The 19,486-nt window shown below is 37.7% G+C and overlaps 1 protein-coding gene across 5 annotated transcripts in view; it reads left to right on the top strand.

Moving 5' to 3' along the window:
- LMO3 (LIM domain only 3) overlaps nucleotides 1-19,486 on the top strand; it is a 57,363-nt gene that overhangs the window by 23,850 nt on the left and 14,027 nt on the right. The window lies entirely within an intron of this gene.

Raw genomic sequence — 19,486 nt, 5'->3', positions numbered from 1 at the left:
TTTACTGTCTGAATTTTTTAAAAGTGTAGTCTATCCTCATCATCTAAACTTCCTCACCCTCATTGTGTGTCATCCACTTGCCACCTGGCTTGTCCCCTTACTGAAATTGCCATCCCTGATATCTAATTTTTGCTAAAACCAAGTGGATATTTTCTTAAGGATCATCTAATATTTTCTTTTCTCTTTTAATAGTGCCGATCACCCTTTTAAAAGCTTTCTACTCTCTGGCATGCCATGATCCTACACGGTTCAGACTTTTTCTGGCTGTCTCATCCTCACCAGACACTTAAGAGTGAAGGAAGACTGATCTTACTGAGGTTTAACTTCTTTTTTCTAGGAGATATCTGTCTTCATGGTTGTAATTCCTGCTCATATTGCGATGGCGCTTAAATCTGCGCCTACCTTCCATTACACTCTGCCAGGCTTCAGCCATGGACGTCTGTCCAGCAACTTACTTGGCATCTACAGTTGAATGTTACATAGGAAACGCAAGCTCAGAAAACTAAAACTGAACTTATACAAAATTAAGATAATGCTAATATAGTGCCTTCCCCTGATAAAGAGAATATTAAAATATATAGAAATAAATAACTTTATTTATGATTACAGATTGGAAAAATTGAAAGGTATTAGCAACTAGTCCGTCAGTGTATAAAATGAATAATACACTAGGAACAGGTAAGATCATTTCTAGAATGCAAGGAATGAACAGGTAAGATTATTTCTAGAATGCAAAGACATGCTTCAACCCAATTTATCACATCATCAAACTAAAAGGGAAACAGCATGGCTATAGCAACATGTGACAAAAAGGCAGTGGATAAAATTCAGCACCATTCCAAACTTCTAGCTAAAGAGAAATAGGAGGAAAGCGATTAAATAAATTCAGAATAGTTACTGAAACCTAATAGCAAACACAAAACAGTTAAATACTAAAGTCATTTCCATTAAAATCAGGAAAAAGCCAGAGATATCCACTATTTTTACTTTTCTTCAATGTTGTTTTAAAGGTTCTAGCTAATGTAACAGATAGAAAATGAAGTAATCAGTGTAAATATTAAAAAGCAAATTATTTTCCTTGCAGATAATTGGGAAAACTCAAGAATCAATAAGAAAATTTGTCAGAGTGGCTAAATAAAAGACCAGGTAAATAGAATTTGTAGTTTTACGCTATGCCAAAAAGTGACTCGTTAGAAATAAAGGAAGAAATTCATTGAATGGTTAAAAAAAAAAAAAAACTAAAAATACATAGGTTGTAGATTCCAGCATTCATATGAGAAATATTTTTAAAGGAAAACTGCAAAAAAAAGAAAAAAATGTCCTCTATTTTTCTGTTTATACTTACTGGATAAATACAGAAAAAGTTCAGCTGGACAGAGAGCTCTTATAATAGCAATGGAATTATGAGGATTTGTTTTAACACTGTGAAATGAAATCAGCCAAAGTGAGACTCAGATGGTAGCGAATATTTTTTTAGGACCTACCGTCTTCCAGATACAGTTCCAAGGACTGGGGCCACAGCGTTGAGAAGGACAGACAAAAATCTTTGCCCTTGTGTATCTTATATTTTAGTACTGTTTATGAAGTATTTTCCTTGAGCTAGGAACTATGCTAAGCATTTTACAGATGTAATCTCACTTAGTCTTTGGGAACTATTATTACACTTATCTTAGAGACACTGAGGCACATGATGATTAAATTATGTAGCCAAAGTTTCCAAGGTGCAAGTGGTCAAGCTACGATTCAAATCCAGACAGCATGTCTCCAGAGCCCATTCTCACTGGCCGTGCGTTAGTGTGCAGTGATCATGGGTCATAGAGCACCATAATGCTGCCACTGTGAACAAAGGGAGCTATTCCCTTACACATCTTTGTTATCTTTTTAAGTTACTGGTATACCATCGCTAAAATGTCAGTCAATTCAGTATATACCTGGGAGGGTGTGAAGTACCTACCAGGAAAACTCGTTTCTTATCAGTAGCATCAGACACACCCAATTTTAATTCTGTTCTGAGGCTCAGAAAACAGTTCCCTGTGAAGCCTACCCATTGTCTTTCAGGTAATAATTTTGTGAATGAATAGAGAAATTTAGGCAATTCTTTGTTCTTTGGTTTCTTGAGCCTGTTGGAAAACAGCCAAACCATTTCATGATGGTTCCCCTAAATATATTAATAACGTGTATGTAAGGGTGTGTGTGTGTATATATATATATATATATATAATTTAATGCTTGAAAAGACATTTTGTTCTCTTTAAAAAAAAAAACCCTATGGAAGTTTATGACCTTTGTAATCAATGCCTTTTTTAAAAACTGGGCTCTAGAGAGTGTTTGGGTTGGAAAAGGTCACCTATTTGCAATGATATATTCTGTCAAGAGTGTGTATAAGTGTAATATACTAGACCTTAACAATGCAATATATTTCATCGGAATAAGAGACCTTTTTTTTTTTGCTTTTTATTTCAAATTGAGACTTTATTAACTACAGAGCTATGAATTATTTCTTCTTGGATACATTCTTTTCGTGAATTAATGTGATTACTGTAGTGCTTTGAAATTTTTAGAGTCAGACCTGAGCCTGGACCAGGCTGAGATAGGTCTGTACCAAAGAGAACATTACTTCTTCCCCCCCCCTTCCTATCCCCCTTTCTACCCAACTGTTCCCCTCTTCCCCCAACCCATTTAACATTGAAGAGGTGAGAAATTACTTTGAATTTATATTGTTCAAGTGAACTAAGCAAAACAGTATTTTTCAAACTTCAGTAGTTTATGTGAATGTTCGAAGAAAAATAAGTTCTCTTAGAATCCCCTAAATGGCCAATGTCAGTGAATTTGAGAAAATTGCAGTATCGTCCCTTTGGGTAGTTACTTAATATTTTCTATATTTTCTTAATATTTTCTATAAGTTTAATTAACTGTAAGAGTTCAAAGAAGACTTCTGATAGGAGATGAGATTGGCATGAGAGATGAGGAGAAAATGCATTTCAGATCCTAGTAGCTGCCTGCCTGAGCAGCAGAGACTGTTGTAAACTTAACAGTAAGGCAACTGGGCTGGTCAAATTAAGTGTAGAGTTGTTAGACAAAAGACAGGATCCCCCATTAAATTTAAATTTCAGGTAAGTAATGGGTAATTTTTTTTAAATATAAATATGCCCCATGCAATATTTGGGAATCTTAAATCTGGCAACTCTAATTAGGTGGCTCATTTAGAAGAAAGAGAGAATTGTGGTCCTACAGAATTGGTCTAGAGAGGCATGCTGGGCAGAATGAATATTATTATGTGAGTAATATGGAGCTATTGTTGGTCATTGAACAGATAAAAAGAAGAAATTAGTGCTTTAAAGAAAAATCTTCTTCCAGTTGTACACAGACTGGCTTTTTTTTTTTTTTTTTAAGATTTTATGTATTTATTTGAGAGAGAGGGAGAAGCAGGCTCCTGCTGAGCAGAGAGCCCGATGGGACCATGACCTGAGCGAAGGCAGATGCTTAACCGACTGGGCCACCAGGCGCCCCTGGCCTGGTTTGTTAGGAGAAGAGAATGCACTATTTTGTCGTTGTTATGCTTACTTGTCTCTCTCTCCAGCACTATACTGCAAACCTTTTGAAGGCAAGGCATTGTTGTACTTGTTTTATCATATCCAGCGTCTGGTAGAAAACCTGGAAGGTAGTAAGTGCTCAATAAATCTTGACTGGAGGGCAGGAAGAAGGAGCAGAATAGCATGAAATGCAAGCAGGAAATGAGATGTAGGAGGTGGGTCCTGAGAATAAGAGGGAGGTACGCTTCCTCAGGGCAATCAGCTTGAATGCCTGCCTAAGTGAGATGCATAATATCGTGACCTGTGCTTTTTGTTACTTTGGAGAGTAATGGGGTAATGATAGTAAAGACTATGTATGACCTGATATGCTGGGTAGTGATGATACCACATACAAGTTTTCCCCACCTTTTAGTAACAATTCTGTTACATTGCCACCTACACCGTCTGAAATGCGATCAAAGACAGACCTAATTTGTGCGGAGTTTCGGCAAGTAGATGATGATGTTGCCTAATGTGGGGCTGGTGTAGCTTTACTCAGTGTGGCTTTGTCCTTATTAGGTTATTTCTATAAGGTATAGTTCCGGAAGGGATATGAGGAGTGTGGTCTAATCCTTGTAACAGCTTCTAAATAATTTATTTTTGAGTTCTGCCTAGAGGTGTTATATCCATTGTACACTGAGTTCAAAATAGGATTTTAAAAATAGCTGGTAGTAACCTAGTGGGTATAAGTAAAATTCCTATATGAAATCTAATTAGTTGACAAGGAAAGAATGCTAATTTCCAGTTTTGTCCCTGCTGTGGAGTTCAGTAACATCAGAGCATGTAAGATATGCGTGAGGTAAAGGAGAGTGCATGGTATCAGGGAGCTTACTATCTAGCGAGGAAGAGACAGAGGGACAGAAGCCGGTATAAGTGCTGTGAGGTCCATATAGTGTAAGAAAACAAGTGGTTAAATATCCAAAGGAAGGGGTTATTCATTTTGCCTCAGGGAAATCAGAGGGTGACAGTTGAGCTGAGTATGGAAAAGGAGTAGTAGTTTGCCAGGAAGAATAGATGTAGCAGGGGCTAAACACTCAGGACTGATAGGATATCAGGCATGAAAATAGATGGTGAATTGAGAGAGAAGAGAGCATGTTGGGGACGAGGCACAGTTGTGGAAGAGAAGACGGAAAGGAAGACTGGGGGCAGGTGGGTTGGCCCTTTCATGCCTTCTTGCCTTTATCCTTCATGCAGTGGGGAGCTATAGAGGGTTGTAGGCAGAAGCAACACATTGGATCTGTGTTATAGAACAGTACCTGGCTGCAGCATGGAGAGCAAAGAAAGGGCAGGGCAGGCTGGTAGAGAAGATGGTCAGCTAGGAGGTCGTAGTGTGAGTCCAGGGGAAAAAAGATGCATGCTAGAGATGGGTCACTGAGATGGAAGAAAAAAGGGACGTGTCCATAGAACATTAAGGAGAGAGACCTGGCAGGATTGACTTTGAGGGTTTGGGGAGGGGAGGAGCAGTCAAAGATGAATGTGAGACCTTTGGCTTGAGGGACTGGCAGATTGTCCTGACGAGTCAGCACGGAACATGAAGGGGCATGGCTATGTAGTCTGCAGAAGAGAGGCATGTTCTGTGTAAAGAGATCTAGACTAGTTCTGTAAGGCCCCAGCGAGTGGAAGGTCTAGAAAGACAGATTTGGGCTTTAAATGTAAGCACTTCTGCGAGATCAGGAAGTGAAAAGGGATCTTTAAGAAGTGGTAAATTGCCTCTGAGTTTCCTTCTGTTCTATGGAGGCAAGAGCAGGAATCTGTGGAGTTCACCTCTCCAATAACTATCCGTGCGCCCCTGGGCATGTGACATCGTTCTGAATGCTTCCCTTTCCTCATCCATAAAGTGGGGGAATAGACTGCCACCTGCTAATTCGGTGGTTGTGAGGATTAATGAGACAACCCATGTAAAATGCTTAGAATGGTGTGAGGTACAGAGCCTAGGCTGAAGAGACACTCACCCTTATGTGCTAAGCCCTTACATAACTGACCAGATTACGTATTGATGTTGATTTGAGGTGTTTCTCTACCGTGTAAGCATGGGAAAATCTTCTGATTGATTTGTCTAATATGATGAGGTATTATTTTCAGAGAGGAGTTAGACTTTTAGTTGCTTTTTCCATTACAAATTCTATTCTTTTTTTTTTTTTTTTTAAGATTTTATTTATCTGACAGAGAGAGACAGCGAGAGCAGGAACACAAGCAGGGGGAGTGGGAGAGGGAGAAGCAGGCCTCCCGCCGAACAGGGAGCCCGATGTGGGACTCGATCCTGGGACCCCAGGATCATGACCTGAGCCGAAGTCAGACGCTTAACGACTGAGCCACCCAGGCGCCCTCCATTACAAATTCTTTTGTGGATAGTATTATCTTTAGTGTGAAGAAATTGATCTTATGTTTGTGGTTTCTAAAATGAATAAAGCCTCAGTTTTAGTGGGGTTTTATTCTTGTGGGTTTGTTTGCTAATTTTGAGCTCTAAAAGAGAGCTTTGAGCTTTTTATAAATGCATGACAAATATAAAGTTTAGATTATACCTTGGAAGTCAGCACTGGGTTGTAGAGTACAATGGATTGCCCTGTCATCTTTGGCAAGGTAAGAAAATACCTTTTCCCCTTGTATGTTTTTTGTTTGTTTCTCTTTGTTACCAGTTTGTCACACTATCTTATCCATCGTACTTGGATTAAGGGCCAGAAGTCTGATATGGAGGATCACCAGTCTGGGTATCAGAAACCATAGACTTCCAGGTTTCCATCACTGCTACTAATTGACTGTAAGATCTGAGGTGAGTCGGGCGCCTGGGTGGCTCAGTTGGTTAAGCGACTGCCTTCGGCTCAGGTCGTGATCCTGGAGTCCCTGGATGGAGTCCCGCATCAGGCTCCCTGCTCAGCGGGGGGTCTGCTTCTCCCTCTGACCCTCCCCCCTCTCATGTGCTCTCTCTCTAATAAATAAATAAAATCTTTAAAAAAAAATAAAAAAAGATCTGAGGTGAGTCATTGTTACCTCTGTGCCTCAGTTTCTCCTGTAAAATGACTGTCACCTACCACCTCGCAAATAAGAATGGTAAAGGTTAATTTTCATAGTACAAATTTATATAGGAATGTTTTTTTAATGGCCAAAAAAAATCTTTGCAGTTGGAAAGAAAGCCATTTATTTCCCTCCCTGCCCTGTAGTTAGTGGAGAACAGATTGAAATTAACTCCATTGTCTCAGTAAGCAAACTGAGATTTAAAATTGAAAAGTGGTAAATAATAATAATAATACATTTAATTTGAAAGTGGTAGAAATGAGGGGGGTGTTCCTAATTCAGGTTCTCACTGCACCTCCCCACCTAAACCACATTGCTGGTTAAGTGCTTTGAACCTGTCAGAAACAGAGTGTAGGAAAAAATACCAAGTACTATCAGCCTGCCAGTGTGGGCTGTCAGGAATATCTATTATGCCATCTGTCACAGGGGATTTTAGGTTGGAGGGCAGCAAATCCGTGACTGGGGACTCAGAGTTCAAAAGCAGAAGGTCTCCCATCTCTTCCGCATCCCGCCTGGCGTCTAAATCACTACCTGTTTTCAGGCATTTCACTGATCATACACCGTGAATCTGCAACTTCATTGAAAAAAAGAAAGAAAGAAAAGGGGAGGAAAGGAAGCTTTCAGGGGCCATTGTTCGTAGCACTGTTCCGGGGGTTCTGTAGTTTAAATCAATGTCATCGAGATGTGTGATACGAAATGTCTAAGCCTGCTGCTGTCTTCCTCTAACTCGTTCTGGGGGCTGGCGCTAACCTTTTCCTAACAGCGACCGTCGCGCGCGGCGTGGGTGGAGGCAGGGCGGGCTTTCCAAGGGGAACAGGTAAGCGGCCGCCCGACGGGTTTGGTTCTTGGGGGAAGCGGAGAAGCAGCAATTAGGCAGTGGAGTAATGCTCTTCGGGGCGCGGGCTCCAGTTCCGTAATCCATTCCTTTCTTAATGTGACTTGATGTAGATAGAGTGAGGGCCTATCAGGTGTGAAAAGCCGTGCTGCTCCTGGCGTGGAGTGGCCTCCAGACGGTGATTTGGCGACGTCAATCTAGTCATGCTTGATTTCGACACTTAACGTGGTAAAGCAGGATTTCTCTACCCCCGATCAACTTCTCAATTAGCAAGCTGCCTTGTGTAACGGCCTTGTTTTGCAATCCCTCAGGGCTGTTTCAGGGGTCATTAGGGTGAGAAAACTTGAACGCTCACTCCGGCTGGAGCTGAGCGGGAAGGCAGCCCGAGAGCTTTCCTAAATACATAGAACCCTTTTTCAAGTTGTTTGCTTTCATGGGATTGATTCTTGGCACATTAAGGAGCTTAAGGCTCCAGGATCTTCTTTAAACTGCCCCCCTTATCGCCTTTGCAGCTGACAGGTTTTTTTGACAGGCTGAGAGTAAAAAGAGATAACTAGTAGGTTAGTACTTTATTTATACATGTGGACACACAAGCACATAGAGAGACGCGAGCACGCAAGTTCAAATATCTTTTAAGTTGTCTTTTCGGGGCCTGTGGTTACCAATAAGTATCAGCTGTCAAATGATGCCAGTGCCTCATTTTTCTATATTCAGTGTGTCAGAGTTCAAAATCTTTATTTCTGCTATGTCTGATTTTGTTCACTAATAATTTTAGATTGTGCCTTCTTCACTGTTTTCTCTCTTGAGCCCAGATAATATTTACATGAGTAATAGAGGTTACTATGAGGTTTATGCAATGAGCATTTATTTATTTTTTTTTATTTTTATTTTTTTAAAGATTTTATTTATTTATTTGAGAGAGAGAGAATGAGAGAGAGAGAGCACATGAGAGGGGGGAGGGTCAGAGGGAGAGGCAGACTCCCTGCCGAGCAGGGAGCCCGATGCGGGACTCGATCCCGGGACTCCAGGATCATGACCTGAGCCGAAGGCAGTCGCTTAACCAACTGAGCCACCCAGGCGCCCTGCAATGAGCATTTATGAACAGACATTGAAATATACCATATTAATATGATTTTCCCTCTCTATGATTTGACTCAATGGCTGATTCCTAATTTTAATACATTTACTTAAAAAATTAAGATTTCAAGGGATTTTTAAGTATAATTTTTTTCCCTTCACAAAATGAATCTGGATAAGAAAACACACGCAATAGAAGCGTAGATTAAGTATTTTTGAGAACTGTACTAATTACTTAGAAAGCATCTCTCCTTTCGAGGATAGGTTTCATATTTGTAATTTCCATTTTGATAACCTATTTTCATGTCCACTTGGTATTATCACAGTGTTAGAAAATTAGATGAATGAATTAATATCAAATATTTTAGCAGATTCTGCCTTAAGGTGATGTTCTTGGAGCAAATTATTCTAGCATATATTCCATGAACAGGTTTTCCCAGAGTGGTCTGCCTAGGTTTCTTACAAAAATATTTACTTTATTGACACTGAGCCGCACTTTTATGGTTAATAATATATGCATGGTTCTAGAGATAACTGAAGTCAGTGTATTTTCTAAATTGGAAGTGGGGACATATATTGATGTTACACACCCCAATACACTTTCTATTTATGAAGGGTTGACATCCAGATTTAGAAGTGTTTAAGGAATAGTTAAAATTCTAGACACTGTGGCATAACAATTTGTAAGAAGTACTTCAAATAATAAGTCCTAAAGGTCACACAACAAGGAAATACCTCAGTAGCTCTTTCTTTTTATAAGGAAAATACGTACACATTCCAAAAATGAAGTCTTTACTTAAACTCAGTGCTATGGAAATAACATTTTACAGAAGAAAATATTTTAAAAACTACACAGAAACATCATGTTTACATGATACTATTTGTGTATCATGTGTATGAATGTCCTTGTATGTGTAGATACAAAAATATAATCTACAGGTCTGATTATAATTCTTTTTGTATAGGTTTTTTTTTTTTTTAAGATTTTATTTATTTATTTATTTGAGATAGAGAGAGAGAGAAACAGCATGAGAGGGGAGAGGGTCAGAGGGAGAAGCAGGCTCCCCGCTGAGCCGGGAGCCCGATGTGGGACTCGATCCCAGGACTCCGGGACCATGACCTGAGCTGAAGGCAGTCGCTTAACCAACTGAGCCACCCAGGCGCCCTCTTTTAGTATAGTTTTACTACACAAAAATTCAACTTCAAGTTTTCGCCTCCATAATACTATATTGATGTTGTACAAATCTATTATGGAGAGCATCGAGCTTAGATTAATTAATACTGAAGAATTGTACCCCTTCTTTCCACAGAACTATTTTCTTTTTGAGTTTTCTGTATTTCATTGATTTTTTATTCCAAAAAAGAACTCTCTCATCCTACAAATAATTGTTTTCATGGGTTTATTTTGGTAATTCTTCTAAATCCTACTTTAAGGCAATTCAAAAATCTTTGAAAATATTCTCAAATTAAACTTCAATTAAATATATGCATATATACATATATATACACATATATATATACATATACAGAGATATAAAATACTAACTTGTACTGAATAAAAGTTGTATACTTTCCCTTGTAACTTGGTTTTAAGAGAATGTTACAAATCCAGTCTGACAACTAGAAGTCAAATTCTCCAGAAGTAAAATAGTTTTTCCCTGAATCATCCAGTTACATTGCAGCTAGAATGAAAAATCACAACATGTTAAAATTATACAAAAGCCCTTAAAGGATATTTAGATCAATCTGCCTATTTGGGTCAAAAAAAGGACCTGAAGAACAGAAAGTTTGAAATGTCTGAATTCTAATCAATCTTTGGCTGTTACTAGGTTGACCATATAATTTTCTGCCCAACCCAGAACACTTTGATAAAGCAAGCACTGCTAATAATTAGCCCGTGCCAAAGATATGCATTTAGGATCGTCTTGCACACACTGTGACACGTAAATACCCTTGTTATTACAGAGAGTAACCCACATGTGATTTTTTAAAATGATAGTTTTGAGAGTACTTTCTTGTAAGATTTTAAGAACAATTGTCCATTAAAATCCTAAAGAGGCAAATGATGTCAGATGTTAAATTTGCTTTGCAGAGAACACTTTTGTAAAAAGAGAACCACTAAGATACCTTGAATCTTTGGTGATAATGTTCATGGAATTTGGAGCTAGGATATATTTTGATGCCTTCATAACAAATGATCCTCGGTTAAAAACGAGGATGACAGGGGCACCTGGGTGGCTCAGTGGGTTAAGCATCTGCCTTCGGCTCAGGTCATGATCCCAGAGGAGCCCCGCATGGGCTCGCTGCTCAGCGGGGAGTTTGCTTCTCCCTCTCCCTCTGCCCCTCCCCGCCGCTCTTGCTTTCTCTCGCTCTCAAATAAATTAATTAATAAGTAAATTAAAAAAAAAAAAAAACAAGGATGACTATCTCTGGTAACATTTTCTGCACCTCTTATTTTTAGTAAATTAAACTTATAAATTACACAAGGTCCTAAATCCTGCCATTTATCTTAAAGGGAAATGTTGTAATTAGATAATTTCTTCAAAGCAGTAAGGTAAAAGATTTGAATAAAATTTGACATAAAATTGAAGATAACAGGTCCTTATATGTATTGTCACTAGGCTCCTACAAAGCACTTTTTCTTTAAAGTAAGTCATAATAATTAATCCTAGAAGAAAAGTTTGTCTGAAATTTTACTGGCTAGTTGCAAGAGTAAATAAATGCCTTACCTAACTCTAGGTAAGTGATTTGTTTACTTTTTATAAATACTCCAGCAGTTACTGTCACAAAATCATAACCTCTGGATATGAAAGAAACACTTTAGATCAGAACAGATACGTTTGCACTGTGACCCGATTACCCTGTCATCAGGGAGTCAGTGTTGCCCAGCGGGGCTTTAGTGAGTCTTGGTTAGTGCCTGAATGAATGAGTGAGCGGCTCTTGCAAATATGGTGAAATTGACACGTGAAGATACTAAGTGGCTTATTTGAAAAAGATCAAATAAAAGGTCTTTCCCATGATTAGTTCTCAAATAACTGTTTACAAAATGACCTCCATCGCCTTCCCGTAAAAGCTTTTTTTTCTTTCCTTCCTCTTTATTTTTCTTTTCTGTTGAAACATTTCAGTACTTCAAGTTCATTAGTTACGAGATGGGTAAAAATCATATTTTCAAATAAGATACCTCTCCACTTTCTTGCTCACTTTTATATATAGTGTATACAAACACAAGTGTGAAAATGAAAGATGAAAGAAAAGGTAATTATAGGCCTCAAGAAATCTGTAAAGATAGCAAAAGACTGTAATGCTGATTTTTAGGAAAATATTATACAGGAAAAACCTGTATAACTGTAAGTAGACAAAGCTTTTTGAAACTTATGATAGGACAGGTTATTGCTTTAAAAAATTCTTAAAAGGCTTTTATTATAAAACTCTACACAGCACATTCTAATTAGCATTTATTATACTATGGCTAAAGCCAGTGCATCATTTATTTTGATGTACCAACAACTTCCTCAGTTATATCAAGGGAGGGATAGACAGTAACTAAATTGCCCATAATATCTGTAAAAATAGTCATAGATATTTATGGTCATATAATTGTGACTGATTTGTTCTCTCCTCCTTTAAAAACGTACCTGAAAATTAGAGCAGGGATGCTATAGTGACTAGATGAAATATCTACTTCAATTATTTAAAACTGTGTATTTCTAGTTTTAGTTCATCTATGTTATCCCTTATTTCACTGGTTGTTGCTTTTCTCTACATCTTATTCCAGCTTTATCCATAGCTATATCTAAAAATTTGAAAAACCTTGTCTTTTAACATCCAACAATAAATAACAAGTTTGACACATTTGTTTTAGCTACGGAAGATTCTTTTGAGGACTAAGATTTTATGATTCTATGAAATGTTGGTACAATTGCCATATTTGCCCACAAGTATTATCCTCATCATATGTCGAAGGAAAAATACTCAATTTTACTTCTCTCTGAATCGCTTCTCCCAGTAGGTTGCTGTGCTGATCATAAGTAGCAGTAACACCTGCTCATAAGGCTTTGGAAAATGGGTATGAGGAGAAATTGACAGTGATTTGTTGAAAGTGAAAGTATAGTATTTAAATACTGTTTGTAACTTTTGACTGAGTCGGGTGTGGGGAGAGAGATGATAATTCTAGGTAAATCGATTCTCTGTCAGGTCAGCAAGCTAGAGACTTTTATCTAGTGCAACCTCTTCTTGCTCCATTTTGGTGGGGCAAAACAGAGAAGTATAGTGAGGAAAGGACCAGATGTGGATAAGGAGGGCTAGGTGATAGTGATGGGCTGATACTAAATAATGGTGTCGGCGGCTTCTGTATGTAGACATGGGGTATCTCCTGCCCTTCATGGCAGAGCTAGGACAGGGACCAGAAAGGGACCAGGAAGGCCAGGCATCAGCTCCTTTTTCTTTACATCTTACCCTGTTGCGGACTGCACGGAGAAGAAAATGGTAAGTTTTGAAAGGAGTTAACACTGAGTAAGCCTAGAACTGGTAGGACATTGACATCTATTTCAGAGTATGGGTGTGCTATAGTGAGTCACACTATTAGCATACATACTTTTAAGTTAGACGAAAATATCTCTGGCCTTTACTTTTTCTCTCCGTAGGCATAGAACACTGGAAGAGAGATTTCTAGGATGAGTTTCAATTAGAAATTCTAGGTTTCCATGCATTTAACTGTGATAAGCCTTGTGTATCCAGGGGTGCAAGGAAAATAGACCAGCATTGTCTAATAGAAATATAATATGATTCACCTATTAATTTTAATTTTTCTAGTAGCCTCATTAAAAGGCAAGTTTTCTTTAAGGTGAAATTAATTTTGAAAACATATTTCCTTTAACCAAATGTATTTAAAAGATTATCATTTCCATACATAATCAATATTTTAAAAGTTATTCGTGACATATTTTACTTTTCTGTGCCTTGAATTCTGGTGTGTATATTACACTTAGTGCATATTTCCATACAGACTAACCACATGTTAAGTGGCCTGTAGCCACTAGTGATAAGCATATTGGACAGCATAGCAATAGACAGTGAGTAAAAATAAGTTAGCGTGGCTTATGAGTTGAGTGAAGTTGGGGAAAGAACCAGCTCTGTGGTGAAATTAAAGGTCCACCTTCAAGGTGTGGACAGTATTGACACTATTCCTGTTTTGTCTTGTTTTCCTGGACTATCTTGAGATAGTCTAAAGCAACCTATTCTGAATCACAATCTTCAAATTGGGGTAGATTCTGTGATCCATTAGGGCATGGACACCTAACCAATCATTCATGCATGGGGCTTGACTTGGTACTTCTAGAATGATAGGTTCCTATCAGTCAAGTATAGTTTTATGGGAAATAAGTCTTCCTAGAATGTTTCCTTAGTCTTTATTTTGCCCAAAATCCACTCCCCAGAGAGACAGATGACAATGGCTTCCACCAAAATCTGTTTCTTCACCTTTAGCATTTTTTATTTTTCTATTAGTCCAAATGTAGTATTAAGTATAAACAACAAGAATTCCAAAAAATCCAAAAGTTAAATCTTTCCCCTTCCTCTTCAGGGATAACTTTTTACCTATAATTTTATTGTCCCCACCATGTTGTTGTTTAAATGGGTTGGATCATGAGCTGATGTTCAGTTAGTCCAACCTGTGGTTGGCAGATACTCAGGAATTAGTCATCTGAGTTGGATTTGAGCACCCAACAGCCAAGGGCTATTCTGTCTGATTCAAGGAAGAGAGTTTTGCCTGAGCATAGGAGAGGGACATATTCTGAGGATATTCTTAAAATATTACTGCACCAAACATGAAGCCTTAGTCATGCAGGCCAGAGTCACCTATGTGGGCTGTCTGAGCTTCTCTTCCTACTCCCTATACCTTCAGCCTATCAGACTGCTAGCGTATTTGCCATTTTTTAAACATGCCTTAAATAACTCTGATTTTGACCATCTCTAAACTTCTCCTTATCCTCTAACACCAACCCGAGAAATCCTTCTTTCAGCTCCTACCAGTTGTCTACCTTCTGAATGCCATCTGTCATTCAATTCCCAAGTACCATGCACATAGTAGGCCTCCACTGTCATTAACAAGGGTTTGTTGAACCTGAGCTTTCGATCTGTACCATAAGCTATCTTTGGGATTTCAGGTAGCAAGTTGTATATTTTAACATGTACACAACTATATGGCATGGGCCTTGGCAGTTTTTTACTGAAATTGTAATTAGGCATTAGTAAGTTTGACTTAATTTTCCCACCCACCCTGTAACATCTGCTTACCCAGTGAGCTGAGTGTGTGTGTATACCCTGTAGATCTAGCTATATAGATCTATTTATCTATCTATGTATATATGTATCTATCTATCTAGAGATCTTATATAGGAGATATGTATTTTTTCTATCTTATATATATAAGATCTTATACACAGAGAGAATATACACATGCATATAGACAGAATATACATATATACTATATAGGTATATATTAATATTTATATTAAACTTTACATTCAGCTAATGGCTTTTATGTGTCTGGCATGATCAGTACTTGTTAATAAAAATACATGCAAAGACTGACCTTAATAACCCAAATTAGAGTTAATTTAATCGAATAAAACTACTTAACTCTGAAAGGAATAATCTCTAAGCTTCCTTTAACAGGTGGTGTATCTAGTGCCTTTAAAACATGGTCAACTTTTTTTAGCTTAACTTTTGAAAAATTCAACTTCACCTACTTGCACAATGTATACTAAAAATATATGCAAAGCCTAACTGTGTAACAATTAGAAGCATGGTTCAAATTAATGTTAAACATTTTTTATCTTCTCCTTTGTACATTTACAAATGTTCAATGTTGCCTTTTTTTCCTCTTTTAACTCCCACAATTTCTTTATCTCTGTGACAGTGGATCACATGCTAAGACCCAACAGGGGAGAAAACAGTAGGTTCAACTCTCTTCACCCTTGAAATGGGTGAGCTTTTTACATTTAAAACAAAAGAACTGAATGTTTAAAGGGTTTTCATTTTCTATCACTACCATTCCTTAGTTTAAAAAGTGAAATACGAAAGGAGATGAGAAGTATATTTGTAATAGACAAAAAAAGCAATTGCCCTTCTCAATCTGTGAAAATGTTCTATTCCTTCTCACATAACATGTTCAATAAAACTTCACCATCCAGCAGTCAAAAGCTAAAGATCCTTTCCATTGATTGCAACCTCATATTCTTAGAAAACTAAACTTTTCTTTCTCTGATCATCTCTAGTTATTCTGTGTAGAGACAGGTTTTTTTTTATACACATAGGATGATAACTAAACTAAGTCTTCTCTGCGATATTGAAAAAAAATTACTGTTGAATTCATGTATATTCAAGTTGCTAAATGAGGGTTGCCTGAAACTAGAAGAGAATACTTGATCTTTGCTCAGAATTAAGGTTTACTGCAGTGATATTTATTTATGCATTTTCCCCCCAAATAATAAATTAATTTGAGTCAAATACTATGCTTTCCATGGCTTGGGGGAATTTGATTTGGTGACTTGAGCCACTGACCTGGTAAAAAATCTATAGAAACATCTGGGGCTGTGAAATAAAAGACACTAATACAATGAACACTCATTTTCCCCAGGATGCCTGTAGTGAACCATATTCATTATTGCTATGTTAAATGATTATATGTCTTGAGTTTTTCTCTACCCTCACCTCCAGGAACTTTAGTAATGGATATATACTAGCCCATACAGCTTTACCTGATTTATGACTATGTTGCAAAAGCTGTTGAATATTTAGTAAAAATGCAAAATTATCTGAGTACCTTTAAAAAATATGTGTGTTGTCTTAGTTCTTGCCTTGCCACACACACACACACACACAATACTGTTTCTCTGCATGCGCACTACATCGTGGGAAGTGTTACGTCACATACAGATAGGCAGAGTTCTTACCCATAAGTTGTCTGTTTGGTTTTTTTAACTTCGTGTCTGTGTTTAGATTATCAGAGCCAGGTAGTGAAAGTGAAAACAGAGTGGAAAAAGGACAGGAACATCCTTTGGGATCCCTGCAAATAGTTATATGCATTGATATTGTATGGCTGGTAGTTGTCACCTTGTATATCGTAAATCCACTTTTGGTAGTGTGTCAGAAACAAGACAAAGGTCATATCGCTTAAAGCCTATTATGAGCATAAATGGTAGGGAAAAATCTAGCCCATAAATTGGCAAATTAACCCCTGCCATGCTTTAATAATCTGTAAGACGTTTTAAGCTGAGCAAAATGGATCAATTATGTTTTCCTTACCATAAATTTATGAGCTGATACTCTATGATGAATTTAAGTCAGAATTTCAGAATGACTCCTTTTTTAAATAAAGCTTTGACTGCCTCAGTGTATTATTTGCTAAGTACACTTAGGCCGTCCTCTTCTGTTAGGATGAGATCTTGTAAGCACTGGAAACAAGAGATTACAGAGGTCTCTTGCGCACACAGAAAAGTGGATCAGTATTAACATCCCTATAAATGAGTCTGGGAGTGAGGGGTGGAGAGGAAGGGGTTACAAGAATTTCCAGGATTATGAATAGTCTAAATGAGTTAGATAATTAAGAGACTCTTCTTGAATATATCCTAGACATATCTGAAAAAAAATCTTACAGATGAGGACCATGCATGCCTTACGCTTAGTTGATATATTATATGAAAATTATTTTTGCCTGAGAATCCAAATGTCATGTTTGAAAACCAAAGGATAACATTATAGGCTTGGAAAAAAACCCGATTTTGTAAAATAGGACTTTGTTTCCTTTCTCAGAGAATCTTGGGGTCGTCCAACTGCGAAAAAGAACACAAATGTGGCTATAGAACGATCTCTTGATCCTTGGACAAAACTGAGGAAAAAGTCTAACAAATGCATCGTTTTGCAGTAAATTAGATCAGATTTCCGCATCTCCGCACTCAGTCTGTGAGCTGACAGTTCAGTAAAATGTTCCCTTGTAAGGTTCGCCCTCTTAGGAAAAGGGGCAATAATTCATCATTAGGATTTCAGAGTCCAGGTGTAGATGGAAACTGATGGAGCCTCCAGCGAGGCAGGGAAAGTGCGTGGAAGAAGAAAATTTTATCTGAAGCCTAATTCCCTGGTTACAGCAGAGAATAATTAAGATAATATTGCTTCAAGAGTCCTTTAATGATTAAAAATCACATATGCAGAATCCATAAATTGGAGGGCAACAAATTGGAAGGCTGTAACGGCAGAGAAGTGTTTTGTGCACATTGCAGTGGCTAGTACAGTAGAGAAGGCACGCCGGACGGCCAGCCTCCAGAGACCAGTACCATTCCAAGGACTTTGTTTAGATGCAACAAATCATTTGTCTGTTATTAACCCAGAGCTTGTAATTATGCAGATTGCCATAGATTTTCCTGGGCCTGGAAGTGAGATTGAGGGTTGTTCGCAGTATAGCAGGCAGCTCAGGGCTGGCCATGCATTACTGAACTTGCCACATTTATCATGTTGACTGATGGCAGCAGAAGCAGGTCTCAGGTCCCAGTGGTTAATGTAGTGGGTAATTAACTGTCATTTGCCTAGTAATAGGCTGATGATCAATGGTTTGTGTGGAAACAAATTCTAATCAGGTAGCTGATAAATGCTCAGCTAGCGAGAGCAATTGAAATTGGGGGAAACTATGTCCAGAATTTCAAAATGGCATTGTGTGGGTATGTTTGTGAAGTGTAAGCAAACTGAGTAGATCTCAACAACCGCGTTCTCGCCTACCAGCCACATTTTCTACCCACAAGTGCATCTATATTCGTGGAATAAAGAACTTTTAAAGATTTCCTTATTTCTCCAAAAAAAACCAAGACAAAAACCACATAAATAAATAAATAATGAAAGGACAGAAGGAACAAATGGCACATGTAAGGGATGTGACTCCTAAATGGATCATATGAAGTGCCCTGAAAAGTAAATGTGAGATGTTAGAAGGGATGGGAAAATTCTGCTTACAAAAGAACAGGATGAAAGCTTTAGCTTGTGGTGGTTTCATTTTTAACGATGCCAGTAGGAGATGTGAGATATTATGCTTTCAGTGAAGTTCTTTTTAGAGAAAAACTATTTTCTAAAATAGGGGCTGTAAACCGGGAACATGAAGGTGATTAGAGTTATACTCCTTATTAGAATGTTTTTAAAATCCCTGCAGGAAAACAGCGCCTAACAATCTTGAATTTAGTCTTCTTGAATATAAAACTTCCTTCCCCTCTTATCAAGGGCACAGATCATACCGGCAAGCTGTTTGAAAAGCATGTATGCTTTCTACCCTCAAGGCACTTACATTCTTCTAAAGACAATCTAACAAAAACATACGCATGAACATTTATTACACATTTCGCGAGACCCTGAAAACCATTCTCACAACTCTTTCCAACAATTGTCATTAGCCTGGTAAGAGGACATGGTTATAAACTTGAACATGAATATGCATGCCTTAAGCAAAGGCCTACCTGTCTTTGGAGTATTTAGAAAGTATAAGAAGAGAAACTTCAGCACATTTGTGCATAATCCTTAAATTCAATAAAATGAAAGACTAAGTTTTTTAAAGTACACTTTTATAAATAAAATGAGTTTTCTCCATAGCACCTTTGAATTCATTAGTTTAGAACTGCTTTTAATTTGGTCTTTCCCATGAGAGCCATTATATTTTTCTCCTGTCAGCCTGATGCTGGAGAAAAAAGAAACTGGCAGATGTGGTGTTTTTCATCTAGTTTGCTTCCTAGTTAAAAAGTGCATTAACTGCTATGCACGGAATATTATTTATAATAACTCTTCACCACCATTAACAACTTTAAAGAAACTTGGTTTAAATATTGCCAGTGCAAATGGATAAAATATTTTATTTCCTCGCATTATGAAACTATAGAGACACTTTATTTGATACTATTTTTTTTAGGTCATTACAATAACTATTTTCAGGAATCTATCGCAAAAAGGATTTTTT

This window comes from Leptonychotes weddellii, chromosome 5 (assembly GCF_054177405.1).
Source record: "Leptonychotes weddellii isolate Sample4059 chromosome 5, ASM5417740v2, whole genome shotgun sequence".
Classification (NCBI taxonomy): domain Eukaryota; kingdom Metazoa; phylum Chordata; class Mammalia; order Carnivora; family Phocidae; genus Leptonychotes; species Leptonychotes weddellii.
Note: the sequence above shows the minus strand (reverse complement) of the source record. Positions and strands in the feature narration are given on the sequence as shown.